At 46.8% G+C, this 15,191-nt stretch overlaps 1 pseudogene; it reads right to left on the minus strand.

The window, feature by feature from the left end:
- Positions 1-3,089: 3,089 nt before the first annotated feature.
- Positions 3,090-3,207, minus strand: LOC134930605 (5S ribosomal RNA; annotated as a pseudogene).
- Positions 3,208-15,191: the final 11,984 nt, after the last annotated feature.

Genomic DNA, 15,191 nt, shown 5'->3' on the forward strand with positions numbered 1-15,191 from the left:
CCTGCACCACACACCAGTTCTACAAAAAATATATTAGCACTGGGCTGCAGTTGCAATGTGGACAATGACAAAAAAATACCAGTGTGACACTTAGGGGTATGCAGCAACACCAGTGTGACACAGACACCAGAGTAGATGGACACTGGACAGGTAGGTCAGCTCAGCAACACTGGAGTGGATGGACAGATACTGTAGGTCAGAACTGGTCAGAACAGGCTGTCAGCAGCATACAACTCTCCAGGGTCTGCTGTGAAATGGCACTTGAATCACCGCTGCAGGGACTATTGGCTCCAAAACCGACGATATCCAAAATCGGGATAATTACATTTTGCCACTTTTGGAATCCGAGTGTGGTGTGAAAACCCAAGTCGGAGCTCAGATTTCCTTGAATCCATAAAGGTCAGGTGGGACCGGTTTTCTGAAAACTGAGTTGGCACATCTCTACTCAGATTTAGGCCCAAAATGAGTTATAGTTAACACAATAATGAACAATGGTTTTGGGGGGTCTATTATTAAATTCAAGTTTATTATGAAATTTGTTTGCTTATTTTTACATTGAGACCACTCCAATCTTGTTCATTAGCATTGCCCATGTGGGTTAGGAAGGTTACTTTTCAATAAAGTCTTTTAAAATCTGGGAGGCAGTCATACTGTTTTTGCAGCACTCCCCTAGTTTTCATTGTGGCAGGGAAAAAAATTATTTCAATGCGATCTGAACATGTAGAAAACAGGCTGTAACTAGACGTACCATTGAAATGAATGGGACATGTTAACTGATTTTGAAAACATAATTAGCTAAATAAAATTATTTAAAAAACAATGCAGATCACTACAAAACACATACATTTGAACTAAAACTGGCATCCAACAAACTAAGGTTTGCCAAATGAGCTTTGGGGTACATTTTAACAATTCTGCTCAATCTTGAAATATGTACATAATAATTCCCAAATGCATTCTGTATTGTGTATATAAGTACTTCACTTGCTGGGAAGAAACAGCTACTGGAAGAACTGGGAAAATGTTACTTTTAGTTATACAATTACCTCTTCTTATCTTATGCTTTTGTTTGATGCTTGATTTCTATACCAATAATTCTATAATAATCTTTTTTTAACTATAGACAATGTAGGATACTCCTGTCAAAACCATGTATTAGTGTATGCCATCATCTCTTTATTATCTTCTTTCAAGCCTCCAGGAGTAAATGTTATATCTGCCACACCTGCAGTGCACATAGTTTTGCCCAACTGCTAACAAATTTGCTGCTGCGATCAACTCTGAATTACCCCCATACTTAAGGGGGGAGGGAGCAAATTAGGCAGCATTGTGCGCAGAGATTTGCAGCCTGCAGCATCTGACCTAACTCACAGGTCCTCAGCACATGAGTTAATAGGAAACCTATCCCCTCTCCATCGTGAGGATCAGGCTGAAGCGCCCTGGAGAAGCCCCACAGCAGTACCAGGATGCAACCCGAGGGCCACGGCGGAAGGGGCATCCTAAGGCCCCCAGTCACCATAGCAGCATGCACACCAGCTGAGAGGAGGCCATCACACCCACGCCGCTGGAGACAGAGCCAGCTAAGGACAGGCAATAGAGACACTGGGGATCACACGTGGCCACCAGGAAGGAGCAGACACCAGGGATCAGCAGGTCGGAGTGGAGTCCTCGGGCTCCGGAACATCAGTCCAAGAGCTGGTAAATATGGACCTTCTCTTCCCCCCACATGCTGCTTAACCATCCACACCCCCCCTCAGCTGACAAATAATAGCTGCCCGCAGTAAACCCTGGATACGTCATGCCTCCCCTTTATCTATGCAGGCCAGCTGCAGCCCCCAACACCATCACTGCCGCTCACCATCTCAGGGAGTCAGCAATCCCCGGACCTATTGTCCACGCCAAAGTTGACCCTTCCCCCACGCCCACACACAGCCCACTGGCTTCCGGGACATCAGTCGTGGAGTGGGTAAATACTGACCACCAACCTCTCCCCTGTTACCTCCCCATCCGGGAACTTACATTTTGCATGCCACACCCGCCTCCTTAATAATGGCAGAGCAAGGTTGCCATGGCCTACTGTGATCTGGGCTACATCAGTCAGTACAGCCTGCAGTCAGGCCTCTCCCGGCGTTGGTCAAAGTCCATCCCCTCAGTTAGCAGTTCCCAAGCAGTGGGTATGCCGTGCTCCGGTGCTGCAACACACACAACAGCAAACTGCATTCACAGGAGCTCCAACGCATAAACAGGCAGTCCATACCACCCTCATACACAGCACAGGTGCATGCACCAAGCTGCAGCTCAGATGGCAAGCAGAGCTCATGGAGAGGCCCCGAAATAGGCTGGCATAGCAGGTCATTATGGCACGAGGAAATGAGCATACATCGCGCCTACAGGTCTAAGTAGGGATAGCACCCTTCACGAGATATATGGGGGTTATAGGAGAATCATCATATGGATTATAGTAGTTATTAAGGTAGCAAGCCAAGAAAACCCATACATCATTGCTATTCCCAGATGCTGGCTGCAATGCTTGGTTCAAGGCAGTATGGGGTGTTTCAGAAAGAAAAGTGTGAATCCGCACCAATCATAAAGAGTAATATCTTATTATAGAGACGAATATTAAAAACTGGTATAATGAATTAGAAACAGTAAGTTATTGGTGGTGCTCCCAAATAATTTGTAGATTAGGCTACAATTAAATATGGATGAACAAAGAAAAAAAAAAAAAAAGATTTTTGGGAGCACTCTTTTTGTAGAAAGGAGAAAAATAGATGTATGTATAATAATATGATGTAAAACTTAACCTTTAATAGTTCATTAAAATAATATTATTTATATGCTACATTAATAATTGCTTGATTGCCTTTTGAGCAAGTAAGGTTCAAGATCATAGAAACAAATATCAAGGTGAAAATATCATTGAATTGCGTTCAGTGATTCCTGTAATAAAATGAATATAAGGAATCGTGACGATCACTATATAATTTAGGGAATAGTTAATCTGTGAAACAAATCGGTATCATAAATGAAAGAAGGCCAAGAAAGAGGCCGACCTAAAAGTAAAGATTTGTTTAGTCTTCTATAAAAATTGTCCACTGCACCTAGTATTCCCAGGTGGTCTCCCATCCAAGTACTGACCAGGCCTTATCTGCTTAGCTTCCGAGATTGGACAAGATTGGGCGTATTCAGAATAGTGTGGCTGTGGGTAGATGTTCATAGAGGATGGAAGAAAGATAGACACTTCTTCTTTCTGCACTCACAAAAGGTCAGACCATCGTGAAAACCAGACCGTTGGTTTTCCAGATGAGAGAGTGTTTTGATAAGTATTAAGAGAAAAGGGGCAGATTGTGGTTTAGATTGCCAGAAATTAATAAAGTGGAATACACTTCTGCTTTCTGTTATAATAGCACATGGTTTGCCTGGAAAAAGCACAGTGCTTTAAGCCAGATCTGCTATCAGCCAGATGAGAGAGTGAAAAAATCAGAAATTTAATAGAAAAGTATTGGATAGTCAATTGCTTAGTATGATTATTATTATTATTGAACTGGTCATTCAATCATGGCCATTTTAATCCAAAACAAGGCTGATTCAAAAATTAAGTATGCAAACATAACCCCAGATATTGAATGTGTAGCAAACAAAATAGTATGTAGCAGCTTATTGAGAATACACTGTAGTTTTTCAGTATAAATCTAAAGGCTAACTCCGTTTGTATAGAGCAAAGTTAATTCCAGCAGAGGGGTGAACTCAGAATTGATCCTGAGATTTAAATATGCAGCAATAATTTAGTACATGTGTAACTGCTGAAACTAGTATTATATATAGAAGTTTTAAATCACGCTGCTGAAATTAACAGATTAGCACCCCAGATATTATATGCAGAATGTGGTAAGTAAATAAAACTGCTACAGTTTATAGGGCTTCACAGGTGTATTTGGTCCTGAGGTTATTAAATAGACAGTTAAAGTTTAGTAGCTGAGAGTGTTCCCGAGTGTTGTGTGTGAAAGTTTGACTTACACTGCTGCAAATAACTGTTAAGCTCAAGGCTCACACCCTGGAATTCATATGCAGGATATAAAAATAAATCAAACTGTTGCAAACTCTCTCTGCTACAAGTAACAGTTTAGCTCAGACTAACACCCCGAATAATATGACAGAATACAATAAATCACTGTTGCAATTTATAAAGCTCCACAGGTGTTCTCATTTGAAGAAAAGTAATTATTTTTGCTAGTAAGAATCAGTCTGATATCTGATATAGGAGTCAGAAACTGTGACTGGTGAAAGAAAGGGGGCCCTTTGGATCAGTATAATCAGCACAGAGTATCCTCTGCAATGATACTCTTGCTTTGTCTCTAAATATAGAAAAGATGTGTATTGTAACAGAAGGTGGACAATTGGAAGTGTCACAGTTTTTACCTAATTACAGCAGATTGAATATAACATAGACAATTCTTAGTTATATTAGGCAAGGGAAAAGGAGTGAGGTAGCGCTGTGTTTGTGTCTGGGTGGCCGCTCACAGCGTGTATAGTTACCGCTCCTTAGACACTAAGCATTGTTCTCTGTCCTTCATCATAGGCGTCCCTTGCTTCCCTATCAGTAGTGATTGTGCGACAGCCCATTTCCGGAGGGGGCGGAACCGCGATGACATCACCGATGACATTGGATCTCGACCTACGTTTCACTGCTGGGCTTGTTCACTTGATCCTCTGCTGGGGTGCTGCCTGGCAATGGTAGCCAAGGTATTGCTATTGTCTCCCAGGATAAGTATATGGATATGTTTATGTGTACGCATATGCACGTTTGAGATGGTACAAGCATGGTTTAATATATATAGAGCTAGGTAGGCCCTGCCTGCAAAATATGTATGCAAACGCGTGCTCAAAGTCCTCCTGGTATGATGAACCGGGTTGTAGGGCAGAATATGTACAGTTATTTGCTTATTTCGCTTTTAAGTCAGCTCCATACAGCAAATACACAAAAAATAAAAACATTAGGGTTTGCAGTATAGACATTATCCATAGCTAGATATCACATTGCTGTGAGTAGTTATGTCACCACTTTCTGTTCAGCATAGCAATATTACATATCGTGTATTGCCTAGAGTGGTGCTAACGAAATTCCATTCATGCAGATTTAGGGCAGGGGTGCACTAGTCTGAATCTGGTAGCCAATGGCGAGGTTCAGGATCTGACATACGCATGCATACAGGTCAGTGACATGCAGTGAGGTCAATGACTGGGAGGCCGTGGCTAACAAAACTGGATTTACACCAACATACAGCTTGGGGTGAGTAGAGGGTGTTCTACCCTCTCCCCAACCCCCTAACCCTCCCTGCCCATAGCCAAACCCTAACCTCCCCCTATAATGCCTAACCTTAACATTCCTGCGGCATTGCCCAAACCTAACTCTTTACTCCCCGCAGCCTAACCCTCCCCAGGGGTGCCCAACCCCACTTCCCTGTGGTCTAACACATCCACAGGCAGCAGCTGAGGTCTGGAAAACAAAAGGCAGGAGCAGACAGTGACAGTAGTGGCGGAAGTGCTGCGGGCCAGCCAATTGTGGTGCTAGCAAAACCCGAGGAGACACCCCGCCCCAGCAAGAGTGGCCGAGACACTCTGCAACACCCAGTTGGGGGGCCAGGCCAAAGCTCTGAGAAGGTGGCGGAGGTGCATTCTCCCGGGGCTATGCGTCGGCAGGAGAGGGTCCTTGGGTGGTTACTGGTTACAGTTGCAAGGAATGGACCCCCTGCCCCTGGGTTGGTGACCAGTCAGTTCCCGGTTTTAGTGGAGATGAGGGCTGGGGACTCACAGTGCTATTTAGGCCACCTAAAAATGAATCACTAAACTTATGGTCAAGTTTAATAAACTGTGACCTTTTAATTCACAATGTATAAAAGTCTCCATCTGCTTATTTCAGGTACAAGGAAACTGGGAAAGGGGGGTGGGGGAGGGAGGCAGCAGGAGGGAAGAGATGAAGGTTTTGGAGAAGTGTCAGGAGCATCAGACGATCACTGGTTTAACCAGATTTTCATTCTAACCAGTCAGAACTGGCAGATGATCTGCCAGATAATTGCATGGTGTATGCCAAGTTTAAGTAATACATTAATATTTATTGTTTCATATATGCACATTTTAGTCTTTCACCAACCACTGTGTAAAGTTTCTCAGCAACAAAAAGAGGACATATTACACAGTATAATCACAGAAAAACAGTAGGTAAATGTGTTCAAAAGTAAGCCAGTGTGCCTTACTCGTACTTTTATTCACTGTTAATGATTCCCAGTAATTAGGTAGGTGAAATGAGAGGCTAAAAGCTACAGCTCAAACCAAAATATTAATTTATTAAAATGGAACTCTTCAGCAAATATCTGATCTCAATAATTTTGCTCTGCAAATAAAAAATAATTTGTCTCAGTGCTCTGTAAATGTAGGCAAATCTGTATATCTACTGTGTTCTCTGTAAAAACACAGTCACTGCGCACAACTCTGTCCCTCTAGGCCAGTACAAATATCTGCTAATTTATAGTTTTATCTGTAGATTCAGAAGTATTGTAACTTGTAATATAGACTTATTATACTTTAGTTCCTATCACAAACTGTATTTGAATGTTTTAAATAAGCACGTATAATATAATAATAATTGGATTTATAGTGACATTATTTTAAAGTCTAATAAACAAGTCTTATAAGCAATAAACTTTTACTTGTAACCCTATTGTTGACAGTGCAGATGATAAAAACAAAAGGCTTGAAGGAAAAATGCATAGTCTTTGTCACTTTACAAAGCAACTAGCAAGTAAACCAGGTTTGTTTACTGCATTGCTAGAAGCAAACTGCCATTTGCTGGGAAAGCCATCAATTACGTGCATGGTCTTCCTAGATAAATATAGAAATGATTTCACAAACAATACAAAGGTTGAAATGTGAAGGTAACCAAACATAAACTAATAATTTCCTCTTGCTGAGGATTACAGCAGCTTTCAGTTTTCTATGTCAGGTTAAAGATTGAAGTACATATATAAGACCAATTTTGCCTCTGTGAGTTGTGACTGCAAATATTTTCGGTTAGAAGGATTACTTAATAGATTTCTAGCATCATGCTGTACTTTAAAATTGCAAAGGGATGAACTGAGGTCAGGCATTAAATATTCATTATATAAAATTGTATATATAATCTGTACATCCCATTAAATAATATGATGTTCTACTACTAAGGCAACAGCATTAGCACTGAAATGATTCATTTTGCAACTACAACCTTTAATAAACCAATATACAAGCAAATTATTTTAGTGAAAATCTATGAGCTATGTGACATCACATTGCATTGCAGTTTATCCATCTGTATAACAAACATTTACGAAGCTTAATGCCCAGCAATGAAATATCCCAGCTAACCAATATGGCATGGGGGCATAATTGAGCTGGTAATACCAGGGTCATATTCAGATTCAGTTAAGGGGCCACACATTTTGCATAAACACACATTATATGTTCTCTACAGCATGCAGAATGTCAACAGCACTTCTAGTATTGTTAACAACATGGGGCCTGATTCTGAGTCAGATACCGCCATTTACGAATTTGCATCCATCAGCTCTGGCTCCGATAGTGGTGCATGTGCTGCTGTGCCTGGAAATTAAAGCACAGGTGCACCAAACGTAACTCCACATTTCAATGGCGTGCGGTGAGGTTAGTGGCAGCCATAATGTCCGCCGAATCCTGCCGATGACCCCTACCACCGCCGAGCCAATGCCCGCTACTGCCTCTGAGCCGGTACCCGCTGCCACCGCCAATGGCTTACAAACTCGCCCACCATCAACTGACCCAGCCCTCCGCCACTAATTTCTATCTCAGTCCGATGCCGCCAATGCCCGCTGCCTGCTTATCATACTTGTGATATAGTGTACATTTTTATAGAAAAAAAAAATTAGTGTTTGGGACTGGGAAGGGAGTGGGAGGAGGACATGAATGCAATTTTGTTGTCCAGGGCTTCCATTAACTTAATGGAGAAGGATCTGAATGGGTTAAAAAAAAATGTGTGGGGTCCCCCCTCCTAATTATAACCAGCCTCGGGCTCTTTGAGCCAGACCTGGTTGTTTAAATACTGGGAAAAAAATTGGACAGGGGTTCCCTGTATTTAGACAACCAGCACCGGGCTCTTAGTCCGGTCCTGGTTCCAAAAATACGGAGGACAAAAGATGTAGGGGTCCCCCGTATTTTCTAAAACCAGCACCGGGCTCCACTAGCCAGAGAGATAATGCCACAGCCGGGGGACACTTTTATATTGGTCCCTGCGGCCGTGGCATTACCCCCCCAACTAGTCACCTCTGGCCGGGGTATCCTGGAGGAGTGGGGACCCCTTAAATCAAGGGGTCCCCCCCTTCGGGCACCCAAGGGCCAGGGGTGAAGCCCGAGGCTGTCCCCAGCACCCCTGGGCGGTGGGTGCCGGGCTGATAGCCATGTGTGTAAAAAAAGAATATTGTTTTTTGGTTGTGGAACTACAAGGCCCAGCAAGCCTCCCCCGCTTGCTGGTACTTGGAGAACCTCAAGTACCAGCAGGCGGGGAAATAACGGGCTCGCTGGTACCTTTAGTTCTACAACAACAAAAATAAAAACACAAACACACACACCGTGACAGTAAAATTTTATTAAAACACACTTACACACTCACACATACTTACCTACATCCCACGCCGGTCACGTCCACTTGTCCAGTAGAATCCAATAGGGGTACCTGTAAAAATGAGAGAGATTACTTACCTACATCCCACGCCGATCACGTCCACTTGTCCAGTAGAATCCAAAGGGGTACCTGTAAAAATGAACATTATACTGACATATGATCCACAGGAGGGGGAAAGGAGAGAGAGAGAGAGAGAGAGAGAGAAAACACGGAACTAACCTGCTGCTGCTGCTGCTGGAGCCGGCGGAGGAGGACAGCCGCACAAGCCACCACTGCTGCCTGTCAGATGATCGGGAGCCGGGAGGACGGAGCCAGAGGGGGAGGACGGGGGGGAGAGCTGCACACTCAGCAGGACCGCCGCTGGTAAGGTGAGCCGGAGGACAGGAAGGGAGGAAGCCGCAGACACACTGTCCACCGCTACTCCCGGCTATCATTAACGCCGGGACCCGCCGCCTCCAGCGCCGCATGTGGGTGATTGGACAAGCGGATCCAGCCCTGGATCCGCTGTCCAATCTCAGGTGCCTCACTGACATGGGGGTGGTGTCCCTGTCAGCGAGGCACTTGGAACAGTGCCGCTTTACCTAAGTTTTTTCATGGGATTTTACAGCCCAGTGCTAGGCTCCGCCCCCCGCACTGTCCCGTTCCCATTATCCACGGGAGGCACCTGCTGTCAGTGCCTCCCAAACTGCTTTAAAGCAGTAAAATGATTAGGATTCAATAAAGAAGATACTTATGACACAGAATATGTGTCATAAGTATCTTCTTTTTATTATTTTAATAATTAATCACAGGGGATGCACTGCCTCCCCTGCCTCCCCTGACTGCACGTCCCTGCCACATTTAGTGTCATATTAAAATCTCTTACCTATGAAAGGGAATCCATGAGCGCTGCTTACTGCCAGTGTATTAGGCTCCATAGCTCTGGCGTTTGTTCCCAGTGAACTCTCAGTGCAAGTTATTAGTGATTGATCCAGTTCATCTGACTACTCTTCTCACCTGCTCCCCTGGTACCACTCCTAGTGATCGCCTGATTATGATCTTGGCTATTCCATTGACCTGATTCTGCTTTACGCATAGCTTTTACTTGACCTGATTTTGCTCACTCCCTGGTGATGTATTTGCCCAACTGGTTCTGACTCATTAAGGCGCCCATAATTTTATTGCGATTGACATAAACACTTCTTTAAGCTAGCTTATCACTAAACTAACGACACCACTAAAATAACGACACGGACACGTTAGCTGTAGTTAAAGGCCAGACGATATTTATTGATCGCTGACCTGTTCTTTAAACTATAATTGTAATTGAATTGATTTTATATTGGAGGATGGCAAAAGGACCAGTCGCTACCAGACACCAGCTCCAGTCCGTTGGATGAAATCCAACCACCAAGGAGGGGAGTACCCAAACCCCGCCTCCTTCCTGCATAACCCGCATTGTGCAGGCCTCACCACTCTTTTCTCTGGCAAACGTTCGGTTCCCGCAGGGGAACGTCTAAATGTCCAACCGCAAGAGAAGGACACACCTGCCGTCCTTCTAAAGAGGGTGCCCCACAATGACCACTTATGCCCATCTGACCGCTGGTTGGTAGCGACTTCCCGCCAATCTGGCTGTCAAGAGCCCACCGAGAAAGACAAGATGTAGGAAAATAAAAATAAAAATAAAATTATGGTCAGGGCGGGCGGGAGGGCATTCCAAAATGGCAAGAGGAAGCTGAGTCATATGATCATGGCTTATATATTCTTCCAAGACCAACCCCTACACCCTTGATGGACAGCCCTATGATCCTATAGGAAAATACCCAAGAACACACTGATCTGCCTAGCAACTGCTTAGTCATCAACAACCAATCACAAAAAATTGGACTCTTATATGGCTTCAGGCTTATGCAGCCTTCAGCTTCTTTAAGGCGCCCATAATTTTATTGCGATTGACATAAACACTTCTTTAAGCTAGCTTATCACTAAACTAACGACACCACTAAAATAACGACATGGACACGTTAGCTGTAGTTAAAGGCCAGACGATATTTATTGATCGCTGACCTGTTCTTTAAACTATAATTGTAATTGAATTGATTTTATATTGGAGGATGGCAAAAGGACCAGTCGCTACCAGACACCAGCTCCAGTCCGTTGGATGAAATCCAACCACCAAGGAGGGGAGTACCCAAACCCCGCCTCCTTCCTGCATAACCCGCATTGTGCAGGCCTCACCACTCTTTTCTCTGGCAAACGTTCGGTTCCCGCAGGGGAACGTCTAAATGTCCAACCGCAAGAGAAGGACACACCTGCCGTCCTTCTAAAGAGGGTGCCCCACAATGACCACTTATGCCCATCTGACCGCTGGTTGGTAGCGACTTCCCGCCACAAAGGTTTAACAAACCGCCCCGCCATCCAAACCAATAAAAACCAGGAAAGGAGAAAGCTAACTAACAGGACCAGAACCCCAGGTAAGACAAAACCTGCAAAATTTCAGCCGGAGAAGACGAAACGCCTTCCCCCCTTGTCGAAACTGCGGCTGACGCAGTACCAGCAGAGGATGCCTGACCACCTAAAAGCCGTAACCCAAAACATCAGCTGTCCTATGCGCCAAGTAATGCCCTGCCGCCCAAAATTGTAAGAGTGGCCAAACCAGCCATTCCCATTCAACCTTTGACGGCTGCAAAAGAAAAACACCCTGAAATCATCACTGACAGACATCACATAGGAAAACTGTGTACAGTTCTGGGCACCGTACTACAAAAAGGATATCCTGGAGCTTGAAAAGGTACAGAGGAGGGCGACCAAACTAATTAAGGGCATGGAGACGATGGAATACAAGGAAAGGCTTGAAAGACTAGGCATGTTTACATTGGAAAAGCGGAGACTAAGAGGGGATATGATCAACATCTACAAATATATAAGGGGACAATACACAGAGCTTGCGCGGGACCTGTTTTTGGTTAGATCAACACAGAGGACTCGTGGACACTCGCTCAGGTTAGAGGAGAGGAGATTCCGCACAATACGGCGTAAAGGCTTTTTCACGGTAAGGACAATACGTGTTTGGAATTCCCTGCCCGAGGGAGTTGTAATGGCGGAATCTGTCAACACCTTTAAGAATGGGTTAGATAAATTCCTATTGGAAAAGGATATCCAGGGGTATGGTGCATAGTCATGCATTATAGTTACTATAAATAGGGATTAAATGCAATGGCTGACAGCAGCATCAGTCAGAAATTTTAGTCAAATCATCATGCATAGGACACCACAAATAGGTTGAACTCGATGGACAATTGTCTTTTTTCAACCTCAGATACTATGTTACTATGTTACTATGTAACCAAGTGACAGATAACAGAACTAACCCAAGTGAAGGAGAAAATTCAAAAAACCTCCCGTGGACCTTTGATGAGCCAATTGTAATTAGGCCCCCTCGGAGGAAAATTTAAAAATTCACTTCACACCCTCGATTCCTGAACGTTACTTGTTCAAAAACCGACAGGTAAACAAGTTTTTGGGTTAGCACAACAGGCACAACTAAACATTATCCACATGCAGAAGGCTTCTAGTAAGCCTCCCTCCACGGAGCACCTCCTGAATAGCTGCCGTGGAGGACCCTGTGGCTGCCGCACGGTAGCCACCCCCATCCGCAAGGAATAGGACCCAAAAAGTATACCTCCAACGGCCCACGTCCTGCATCGCCGCCATGGAGGAACCTGTGGCTTCCGCATGGTAGCCACCCCCATCCGTATGGAATAGGACCTAAGAAGTATATCTCCAATGAACCACCCCTTTAATAACTGCCGAAGGGGACCCTATGTCTGCCGCACGGCAGCCACCCCCCCCCCCCTCCACAAGGAATGGATCTGAAAAACAAATATACCTCCAGAGGACCCCCTCCTGAATAGCTACCGCGGTGGACCTCGTGGCTGCCGCATGGTAGACATCCCCATCCGCAAGGAATAGGCCTAAGAAGTACACCCCCAACACTCCAGGTCCTGGACCACTGCCGCGGGGGACCCTGTGACTGCCGCCCAGCAGCCACCCCAATCCAAAAAGAACAGGACCTATAAGGAGTACCCTCCAACTCCACAGCTCCTGAACAACCGCCGGGGAGGACCCTGTGGTTGCCGCCTGGCAGACTCCCCCCTCTGCACGGAACAGGACCTAACAAGTATACCTCCAATGTCCCAGCACTGGAACCGCTGCCGAGGAGGACCCCGCGGCCGCCGCATAGCAGCCACCCCAATCGGCCCGTAAACAGGATCTGCAACAAACATCCCCCCAGCGACCCTGCTCCTGAAACCGCTGCCGTGGAGAACCCTGTGGCTGCCGCATGGTCTGCCTCCCCAGGCCGCCGGGGATAGGCCCTATAATAAGCACACCCCAAAAGCTCTGCTCCTCAACAGTTGCCGAGGATGACCCTGAGGCTGCCGCAAGGTAGCCACCCCAACACCGCAAGGAATAGGACCTAAGAGTATACCCCCAATGGCTCAGCTCCTGAATAGCTGCTGTGGGGGCCCCTGTGGCTGCCAAATTGCAGCCTCCCTCATCCGTAAGGAATAGGACCCAAGCAGTATACTGCCAACGGGCCAGCACCTGAACAGCCGCCGTGGCGGACCCTGTGGCTGCCGCATGGCCAGCGGTCCCATTCCGCAAGGAATGGGTACCGAACCCAAACACAGCAGCAACCCTGTACCTTAGTGAGATAACCAGCGAGCGCCTGTATCAGCAACTGGTCGCCCCCCCCCAGAGGCCCATCTATACTCGTGCGCCAGGCGCAGCGGGCTGACACCCACAACCTCCTGGGCCTCCAAGGACACCCAGCGACCCCCCAGCTGCTAGATCCGATTTGGATCACACCATCCTGCAGAGCAACCGACCCCCCTGCAACCCGCGTTACAGATAGAGGTCCCAGCATCCCGAATGCATGCTGCTCGCCACCCCTCGCTCACCCGCAACAACCAGAAGAAAGTCAAAGCAAAGGCTAATCTAACCGGGGCCACCTCCCACATCAACTTGGCGACAGGAGGCAGCACACCCAGCAACACCGCCAAAATTTGCCAAGTAGCAGGCCTATGTGTATCCGCAGGCGCGGGGCGCACCCTAGCCCCAACCCTAAAGCGCTAATGAAAGACCAAGCAGGGCCCGCCAGCCCGCGCAGCCTAGAACGGAAGGAAATGCCCGCAAAGGCAGGATACATGGCCACCTAGGCCCTCCCTCCCAAATAACGCTCGAACAGGAAAACCAAGCAAAACGTCTACCAGGGACACCCCGCTGTATCCAACCTACTGAAAAAACACCGGGACGTAGCAGACGCCCCAAACGAGGAATGAGCCAACGCATGACCAGTCCAAGTAGCTAACCCGCCCGGACAATCCACCCGCCTGAAGACGGGCATGAGGAAACCTTATGACGCAACCCCGGAACCCACTCGCGGCACTCATCAAACTGCAAAGAGACAAAGCATCCGCCAACCCATTCCGACTCCGGAGCGGGATGGCAAAACTGCACCGCCAGCAGCCACGTAGCTGTCGCAACCGCCGCAAAGCCTGGGGGGACCGTAGGGAACCATGAGGAGGAGACCACAACCACCTCCCCGTAAAAAACTATAGGAATGAAGACCAAGTCCACCCAAACATCTCTGCTCCCACGGGAAAGGAAACCGCGGTACGCTACCTGGTCGACCCCGCATATTCTTGAAACCTATGCCACCCGTGGGGATAAACCTGCTCGCCCATGGGGAGGAGCTAACACTGCCCCGCTTAAACCCCAGCCGTCGTTAATAAAACCCCAACAGAGTCGGCACCCTGTCAGCGGGGAGGAGACAGCAACCCGCAATTGTGCCCAGCGCCAACCCCTGAAACCTCAGGAAACCGGTAAGGCCCTAGCCGTATACCGGGGCAACGGGATCCTCCAGGACCCTGACAAAAACCTGGCAACCTACTGCAGGATACCTGCAAACCAAAATGCCTCCCCGACCCATGAAGAGGAAATAGTCCCTGTAGCGAGAAACACCAAAAGGGCCGGATCCGTGTGCCCCAACGCAAGAAAGTGCAGAATTTCTCCAAAAAAAAGGCACATGAGCCAGAAAAACTCGGGGGCACCAACCTGTCGGCATAGAACAGGCCCCTAACCGAGGCCCGAAAAATTTGAGGTGATAGGGACGCAGGGGAAGCGGCGCAAACACTACCCAACGTATAAGTTAACCAAAATTGAGGTACCCGGCCCATATTCCTGGAACAAAACGCAGAGTCCCATAAAAGACTAATCTCACCCCGCGCGAGGTATCGGAAATGGACCTGTCAGCATAGCATGCAAAGAAAAAACCCCTTGAGGATACGACAAATGTAGGCTAAGGCGGCCCCAGCCCGGGGTCCCTGGCCATAACCCCACAGGGAAAAAGCACAAGCCGGGAAGAGATGAAAAAACAAAACGTCATAGGGCTCGCACGAGCCCTAAGCCGTTTCGGCGACCACCCTCCGCCGGACCTGATGCGGGATAGCGTGCGCGGACC

The sequence above is a fragment of the Pseudophryne corroboree genome, chromosome 5 (genome assembly GCF_028390025.1).
Source record: "Pseudophryne corroboree isolate aPseCor3 chromosome 5, aPseCor3.hap2, whole genome shotgun sequence".
Lineage (NCBI taxonomy): Eukaryota > Metazoa > Chordata > Amphibia > Anura > Myobatrachidae > Pseudophryne > Pseudophryne corroboree.